General features: G+C 37.4%; 1 long non-coding RNA gene across 1 annotated transcript; it reads right to left on the minus strand.

Annotated features, from left to right (window-relative positions):
* Window positions 1-1,256: 1,256 nt before the first annotated feature.
* LOC147727426 (uncharacterized) lies at window positions 1,257-9,198 on the minus strand. The gene is made up of 4 exons (XR_015309476.1): window positions 9,145-9,198; window positions 7,668-7,706; window positions 3,851-4,045; window positions 1,257-1,410 (listed from the first exon to the last, which is right to left on the minus strand). It is a non-coding gene; the product is annotated as an uncharacterized LOC147727426 (long non-coding RNA).
* Between the last annotated feature and the right edge of the window lie 656 nt (window positions 9,199-9,854).

A 9,854-nucleotide genomic window follows, 5' to 3' on the forward strand; every position in this document is an offset into this window, starting at 1 on the left:
CGCAGGTGCACTGTTCGAAATTCTAAGGTTGTTATATCTAATATACAGGAATAGCGACTTGTGTTTGCAATATTGTAACTCACTAATATTACTACAACTAATTTCCCTGGCACTCTCCAATTTCTTACATGTGAGGTTCTGTTTTGATCTAAAAGAAACTTTTTCTATGGATGTTGCATGAAACATAAACACAAAATTTCTCTACAAAATGTCTGTAATAGACTTTCACACTTCACTCACATTAAAAATAAATCATAGGGAAACAGTATTTAAAACAATCTGTTTATGAATTACTCAAGGTCATCAGGGCAATACTCTCTGTAGACTAGAGCTGGCTCTATCAGGGGGCCCCTGAAAGGCCAGAGTCCTGGGCCAGAGCCCACTTTGCCCTTGCCTTAAAAGGTCTCTCCTCATGGGCCTTCCCTGAGTTTGTGTAATGAAAGATCACATAGTGCCTAATCATAAAAGAAGAAGTGCAGGGGACCAAAGTTTTGATCAAAATCCGGTTTCTTGAATTTCATTGTGCCGAATGCCAAGGCTGTGAAGTCTTGCTTCCACATCATGCCTCTTTAATACACTGGCAGACACACCCTGCCCCTTTATCTCCCTCTTGCAGGTTAATCTTTCCTCTGCTTTCTCCCTTTGTTAAGGTTTTCCCTTATTTCCTCCCCCCTTGTCCTTGGTCAAATTCTGATGAGAAACATAAGTGCCAATCAATAAACACAAGTGCGGGTAGCCCCCACCTGCAACCATTGGCTCAAATTAGGCACTGGGAATACATTCAAAAGTGTTGCCTGGCACAATAAATCATTCTTGAAACCTGGTGGGAGACAGTGGTCAAAGATTTTTCACATGGAGGGCATATTGGGATTCAACTCATAATTGCAGTAGGAGTCAGAGGTAATACAAAGAAGAAAGAAAATGTGAATTGCTATCATTATTTGGAGATTTGACTCTCTTGTGAACAGAACTGGGCAACTAAGATCCCGAAAAAAAGCTATCTTGGGTCCAGTGCTCTTTACCTGTATTTGTATACCCTGCCAAATGTGGTGGTTATTTTATTCAAGATATCTTAAAAGCCTGTGGCTGAAAGGTTGTGCCTAAAGCCCCATATTGCAGTGAGCCCCGGTTCAGTTGTTGCTAATACAATGTAAATTAAGTATATCAGAAGCATCTACTGGCAGATGCTTTTCCAAGAAGAGTAATAAGAAAACACATTAAGTCACAATATTGTTTTGACAAATTGATTCATTGAAAGAAAATCTTAATGAAAAGAACACTTTGAACATAAGATACAGCTTTTTACATTCTTTAGGAGGGTAATCTTTCACTCATTCCAAAAGGATGTCTTCTTTCTTATAGTAAAGAGCAGGCATTTCTTTTCACTTCAGATGAGCTGCTTTTCTCTTTCTGTAAAGAAACATAGTCATATGAGGTTATAGTGTATTAGCTGCTTTAAATATTTGTGCACAGCACCCAGAGCAGGGTCAGCATAACAGAGATGAAAATTGGGCAACCCAATACTATTTATTAACTTGTAACTCTGTTTCTTAAAGCTATAAATGATCTGAGTTCTAGAAACCAATGTAAAATGCTAAAATTGTATGTACCTTCTTGCACCTTTCACTCGACTAATCTTAACTTTGTTGTTTCCCCCTATTCTTCCTGTGCTGTTTCACGATTCTGTTCTTTCAAGCAACTCAGATCATACCTAGGGACTAGACTCCTATTTGGACAGCACTTCATCTACTCTCTTCCCACTGTCAAAATGATTCTTTGCTTGATGTTGGTCAAAATGAATTCTCTTGCACCTCATTCCTTCCCATTCCCCCTTAGTGTGAATTTGTAAATATCTATATATGTAAATATAGTAGATTGTCTATTCTGTGGTTGGACTCTCAATCAACAGTTATCATGCATCCAATTTAGCCAAACTGTATTTAACCTTTTATACATAGATTATTTTGCCATGTACAGAATTTCTTGTCAAAATGTTTTATATTCTTGCTGAATATATTAATTAAATAAATCTATTATTGAAATGAGAAAACACTGTTTGAAAACCGTTGGGGGAAGCAATATAAATAAATCAATAAAATTGGCAAAGACCAAATTATAAAACGCACAGTTAAGCACAAGTGTGTTTGAGAGGATCATCCCTGGAAAGGACGGGGTGGAGGGGTAATCGATTAAAATTGTTAATTAAGGAATTTCTTGTCACCCAGTCGGTGCTGAGAATTCTGGTTGAGAGGAGGGTCATCTTTCCACTCGACATATCAGAAGCTAAATTATAAAAAGAAGTCTTTAATGTCCAAGATTCATAAATTCTGAACACCCAAATAAGAAGTGCTGCTACTGATTATTTTCTTTTCATCTCTAGGTTTCCCATGGCAGTGCAACATGAATATTTTGAAGGAGCAGTTGTGCAAAAGAGTTTTGTGAGTGCAAAAGCAGAACGATTGTGTCTATAAACAAATTAATATGCAACCCTTTTTAAATTTGCTATAAATTTGATCAATGCAATATAAAATATGTTTGCTTAATGTAGGAAGGTAATGTTTACCAAAGGGACATAATATGTAATATGTATGTACAATTCTTTTTCACATAATTTGCCAAGGACTCCCTGTTGACTCTTTTGGTCCACCTGGCTGCAGCATCATTACATTTTGAAAACGAGGTGGCATTTCTTCCCCACTGTGGGCCTTTTATTTACAAGTAATGACCGGGTTGTGGTTGGTGGTCACCTCACACTGCAAATTCCTAGAAGAGAGGGCTGTTTTCATACATGCCTTTCTCTTAGTGAAATTTTGCTTTAAGCCATACTTATTTATAATTCAGTGTTGTTCAGATTAGGACCCTCCAGCTTCAAAATTTCAGCCTGTAATATATAGTTGTACAGTAAGTCAAGAAAAGACCTTACGCAATATGCCACATGGGCAGTGGAAATATAAATGCCACTGGGTTCTTTTCTGCCCAGTACAATGTTTCTATATCATTACACTTTGCAGCTCAGATTGATGGGTAGCTAGGATATACTACATTTTCTCCAATGTTCCAAGCTGCAAAACTCTGTACATTGTTGTTTTAATATCCAATAATTGTGCCAATATCTTCCTCGTGGGGATAAAAGAGCATGACATCTATCTACTGCTGATGATCCTAATTCTGCCGCAAACTGGAGTATATTCCAGAATCGAGATTATGGGTCACTCAAAATGAGGCAGTAGGTGTTTTTACAGATCATGATATATTGTCTCTTCATTTGCTTCCCACTGTTTAAATTGAGAATTTTTTGAGAAATGCTGGCATGTAACTAAATTGCTTAAAGGATGTAATTATATTGGATTTGTTGAAATGCAGTGATGGAATGTGATTGATTCATCATTGCCTTTCTGTATCTAATTATTTCTCCTTTAAGTGGCCTCTTGTTCAAATAAGCATGTGAATAACTATTTTGATCTTATGCTTGTTTGGGAGGGTGGGATTATCAGAACTTGTATTGTGACACTGACAGTGCTAGGGAAACAACGTGGTAGGACTGTGTACAATATTGTGTTGTAACAAAAGTGTAGAGCTGCTAGGTATATTTGTACATCTGTCCTTGAGGCTGGAGCGATCAACACATTTTTAAGTGAGCATGTTTTTTTTCCTAACCACTCTTTTATCTTTCTTTGTCCTTATATTTATCAATGCTAAAAATAGTACAAAAGTGAGAAAAGAGTGTGGTTGTTGTGATTTCTGATTGTTAGCCTCTTGTTGTTTAGAAAATATAGATTCTGAAAGAGCAATGTCCACACAAAAATGAATAAATATTTGTATAATGTTTACTGTTGCATGCATCACATACCTGATTTAATATTTAACCTTGAGCCGTGGAAGCTGTGGTTGTTGTTGGAGTAGTAGTCGTTGGTGTAGTAGTGGTTGGAGTAGTAGTGGTCGGAGTGGTAGTGGTCGGAGTAGTAGTGGTCGGAGTAGTAGTGGTTGGAGTTGTTGTACGACGATGATAATGATGGTTCTTCTTGTGCCCTTTATTTTCACGTGACTGGAAAATAGAGAGCACACAATAAAAATAGGATACACTCTAATACATTATAATACAGATGTACATAACAAAACATCACACCGTAATCTTTGGAGAAATGTATCAATGTTTTTGCTCACTACAGGTCCACAAAGCAGAACATTCCAACAAAGGTATATTTCCAAGGCCATCAAAAACCAGGCAATGTTTTACGGTCTAAAACACATTCTCTGCAGGCAGTTGCCCTTTCTGATGCATTAATATGACTGTTTATGGTTTTATCTGGAACCATTCACATTTTTCCCCATTAAAACAAAAATTCAAGCACTGTAAGTATGAAAGTGTGTGTTGAAATGTTAAGTTTGTAACAAATGAAATGGGAAACATAGACCTTCAAAGTATTCTGACCACAAAGTGACCTAATAGTGAACGCTTGTGAGATGAGCTGCTGCTTTCCACCACATTATGTTAGCACAGAATGTAGGAGCCTTGATTAAAAAAGAAAACAAATATTTGCACCTGCAGGTTGACTCCTTTACGTGAATATAGATTTCTGAATTTCAGAAATTCACAAATCTTTACAAAGGTATTTCTGAAAAAGGTATGATATGTTTGGTTTGTATAGAGAGCCATTAGCGTAGATGACTGAACTCTAAATCTAATAACTAATTGCTATGAAAAAACAATAGTGGATAACAGAACGTGCTAAACACTGTTGCTGCATCATAACGAATTTCCAGGCTGCTCTAGCTGAGCACTGTGAGAGCCTGACAGAGCAGTCCTGGAAAGCAATGGTCACAGCTTCTGGAAAAGAGGTAAGGCACAGAGCGGAGGAGTTAGGTGGCAAGATGCCACATATTGATTTAAAAAAAAAATTGGACAGGGAGGACAGGCCACATATTGTATGGGTCTGTATTATTCCTCTGTCCCTGCATAGCAGTTGAAAGCAGGGGCAGGTGTTTTTAGGACCATATATAGCATACAATTATAGATGGGTAAAAAGTGGATTACATTGATGTTTTTTCACCTCGGAGTTCGAAGTGACATTATAGACTGCTTGAGCTTTGCTCTCGTTGTCTATTTGATATCCCTCTAAACACCTTACTGAAAAACCGTCCCCATATTTCATGTTAACCATCTATAATTCTACATGTTAAGTATGGCACCTATGGAGAGTCTTTGGCATAAACAGCTAAATCCAGTAATTCACTGCTGAGACATTTAAACAATGGGTAACATAACTTGTTAACCACAATTGCTACATTATAAAAGAATTATAGGCTGCTCTGTCTGGGCTCTCTAAGAGCCTGCCAAAGCAGCACTGGAGATCCGTGTGTACTTCATCTTCAAGGGACAGAAGGGAAGGTATAGAGAGTTCTTAGGGATGGGTGGCATGAAGCCATATAATTTGTTTTCAAATTTGGGACTGGGAAGAGATCCCATGGCTTCCTCATTACACATCTTTTTCTCTTTAGCAGTTGAAAGCAGGGGCAGATGTATTTAGAGGCCATACATAACATAAAATTACAGCTGGGTTAAAAGTGAATTATGAGGATGTTACCAATCTCCCATCTGTAATTCCATATATAATATGGGAGGAAGCTGTCTGAAGTTGGTGGGAAAAAGGAAGCCAGGTTTTTCTTAGTACCTTTGGGACAGGGAGTGGGGCCATCTTATGTATGGCATCCTATTACTCTTCTGTCCTTGAGCAACTGGAGCAGATAATTTTGGCGACCATACACAACCTAAAAATAAAGAGTAAATAAAACAGTTTTTTCATCCAGAGGTTCTTACTGACATCATACACATCACAATCATTGCTCTTGTTATTTATTTGATGTTACTCAGAACCTCTTGGTAAAAAACATCCCTGATGTTCAATGTTACCACCTATCTATAATTCTATATGTTAATCGCTACTTACATAAATGTAAAATGCTCTACAAATATGTAATTTTCCTAGTGTACCAGTGCACATGCTTACAATCACATTTTTGTTGTTTCCAAAGGAAAATATTTTGCACAAGTGATAAAGATCTTCTCCTTTTCCATTTGTTTTTGGGATGTTGATTTCCCATTCACACTCAAGAGTGGGATTTACTCATTCTTTTCACAGGAATAAATCTCTGAGCATTTCTAAGATGGCAATAGGTCACACGTATGTCAATGTGAATATTACCATATTCAGAAAATCATCGGTGTGTGGGTTGTTCCTAGGATTTCAGGGCATCCTTTTGTTGGGGTGTCCACTCCCTGTCGCTGAGGGTTATATTGTGTAGTATTAACAAATTTAGGACAATATTATGCATGTGTAAAATACCTTTATGAGTGTAACTTCAGAATTTCAGATTACCGAACTCGAGTTTACAATTGTTGATATAAGTAAGACCTACACTCAAAAAAGGGTCATTTTTTGGAGTCCACCATCAAACGTTTTTTTTTGCAGCAGAAAGTGACTGCTCTCCATTTATTAGTCCCATCATCAGTGACCACACTCACTCATTGCAGTTGCCTATTTCCCACGCATAGGCCTGTACAAAAGAGAGTCTGATGATTTCAGTCTAAAAACAAGACAGTTTGAAGCATCGGATAACAAATCCATTAATGAAAGGACCTTTGATTTATTACTTTTGTTTTATCCTTCATCGTGGACCTGATTTCCATCTACATGCACTGAAAAGATTCACTCATCCAGGATTCAGTAGTGAAACACAATAGGCATGTAGAAATATTACAGTTTGAATGCGTAGCTTTCCCCAGTACATTAGAACACAATTGTGAAGTAGTTCATATGCTTCACGCTTATACTACATGAGCTATTTATGGGAACTTATCTAAAAGGACTCCGTGGGCCATATCATGATGGTCTTTAATTAAACAGGGAAAAGCCTAGCACATATATTATGTGCCGGCAAGAGTTACTGCTTTATTTTCTGACAGAACTACTCAGAAACAGTAAGCATGGTTTGCCTCTTTAAATTTCTGATATGTGTTGTCTGAAAATTACCAACTAACTCAGAAAAGTATTGAGTTAAATGAATTCACTTTATGCCCCATAGATGCATAAAACAGGTGCTGCACTCTACGCCACACCTTTGAATTTGACCCATATAGCCATATTCTACAGGAAAACACATTAAGACTTAATTATACATGAATTGCTGATATGTTGCATATCTGCCAATGTATCTAGCAATAATGTAAAGAAAAAGCAATAACGTGAAATGTCAAAGATCAAACATTGAGTCAGACATAGTCTATCTTGCCCATTGCGATTTTTTGTGCTCTTTTCCAGAGAATTAGCAGTGGAGAAGTACTGTTATATCTTAAAGAATGTCACAATCCATGTGTATATGGTTGGACCATGGTTCTATTAGTCTTGTCAAACATGGAATACTAAACAAAGTAAGTACCATTGATTCAAATTGAATTGCTTCCTTCCTTTTATTTTATCTAAGTGCCTTATTCATGGTCCAGGTGGTGTAGACTCTAAGATCATCCAATCACAGAAGCCCAAATATTATCCAGAGAGAGTCCAGAAAAATATTTTATAAAGAACTAATAAGACAAATTAACATACAAAGATAGAATGCATTGTTAACTGCGGAATGTAAGAAACTATGGCAGAATGTCTCATACTTACACCACTGTCACTTGCACTCCTCTCATCCCGTTCAAAGGCCTGGAAAGTAGGGAAAATAAATATTTAGAAGAAAATAATGTTCTTAGCCAGGTGTAGTTGGGGTGAAATGTAATGCAAAGTGAGACTGTATTCAACCATTAACTTAAAGTTACCTTTACAACTTATAACTGAACCATTCAGCTACCCTCTAAACCTGCCCTAATGGGAAGAATGCTGTTCCCTCCATCAGCTCCCATGCTGATTCCAGCTGCTACTATCGACTAACCTTGAATCCCCATCCTGACCATCATCTCAGATGCCACTCCTTTGACAATAAGCCCTTTGTTATTTACATCTGCTGCAAATCACGGCCAAAATGAGGTAAAATCTGCTATGTACATTCCACACACATCTCATTCATTCACTAAGATTCTGGGAGGGTGATGTTATCGAACGGTGCCTTGTAGAAGTTTTATTCTGGAAAACATGGTAATGTTATATGACAAATTGCGAATACCGCCAGTGGTTACATACTGCCCATTAAAAAAGTAGAAAACACATTTTAGCAGGGAATTATGTTTGAACAAGTGCCCAGAGGCAGAGAAATTGCTTTAACGCTGGCTTTCCATCTACAGGAAACTGGACCATTGCTAAAGGATGAGCTGCAAATGTGCTAAAACGGGTGCCATTATCTAAGAGTGCTCACTACATGGTTGAGAACTGAAAGAGACATCCCATGCATGCCATATTTTTACTTTTAATCCCTGAAGATCAAAAATTACCCTTGCCTTTTTCATTTTCTTCTGATCAGGACTCCAGTGGGTTGTCAGATTATAATGTTCAATACCCTTATAAAAGAACTTGGTCTTCCGCCTCATTCCTCTATATGGTTATGGAATTCCTCAGTGACTTGCAACATCATTATAATGTAAGGCAGAGGGTACTGTATCACTTGTATCACACTGTGTGTTTCCCCTTTTAATAAATAGTGTTTTGTCCTTAATTCTAGGTGTGTTTTAAAAGAATCTTCTGAGGGAACAGTGCTAGCTTAATGCCTTCTCTCCCCTTATCAGTACGCACTACAAAGTAGAGGCTTTAACATCCAGTACAGCATGAATTTTTCAGAGTGGGTTTTCCCTAACACTGATATAAACTGATGTTGTCCACCTGCAGCTTATGGGATTTCAAAACAAAATATTACGCACTGCGCATGCCTTATCATGACTTCAAGACTTCTCAATATTTAATGTCATTTTCAAGAACAGACAAATTGTGAAATGCTTCAAACACCCAGAAAATCCAAAAGCACCCTTTGAGCCATAAGAGGGCAGTAGGACGTGTTTCCAATTCCCGTTTTAGGGAAAGGACTACCGCATACATGAAAGTGGGAATATATACTTATCAACAGAAGCATGAAAGATATTTCCATTAGAAGCATTGTTGAGTGAGACTACCAAAGTACTACATGTCTGCTAATGTCCCACACATCATCACTCACCGCAATGCAAACTGCTAAGGCCAGAAGGCAGGACACCACAACTATGGTCCTCATGTTTTATAAATGGTATCTACAAGGAAATATGAAAAAACGTTAATAAAGAGTACATTTCAAAAAGGTTTTTCACAAAGAATTAAAAGAAAATCTTGTGATTAAGCACAGATGCTCAATTGTATTAAAATTCACCTCTCCACCACCTAGAGTATGGCACTGTTTGAAACAGATGTAGTGGGACACCATGTGAAAACAAGCTTATTTATAAGGATGTTCTGCAATGATAGGTGTGCCTCACTTATTCAGTACCTCACAGATATGTTTTACAACTTTTCTTCAGTTTTGTGCTTGCTCCATTTCATGCAGTAGGACCTCTTGTAACTTCTCTATTCATTAACAAAAATCCCCCTGCAAACAGACAAAATACCTTCTGCCAGCCTAACTATAGAAGGTGTTTTTCCAGTATCCGGCCATCATTTTCACCTGTTTGCAAGTGTGATACAACATTCAAAGGCCGAAAAGTGACCCCTTAGCTCAATAAATGTGAATCATTGTGTTGCACCACTATTTGATTCATTTTAATAACTTTTCATCTGTTAGAGACAGAAACAGTTTTTTAAATCTTTATATAATTCAACGTTTGGTGAACTACATGGCTGGAGCAGCTAAGTAATATTTCTGCTGAAATAATGTTATGTCATAATTTTTTCTATAGG

This window comes from Lissotriton vulgaris, chromosome 3_1 (assembly GCF_964263255.1).
Source record: "Lissotriton vulgaris chromosome 3_1, aLisVul1.2, whole genome shotgun sequence".
Lineage (NCBI taxonomy): Eukaryota > Metazoa > Chordata > Amphibia > Caudata > Salamandridae > Lissotriton > Lissotriton vulgaris.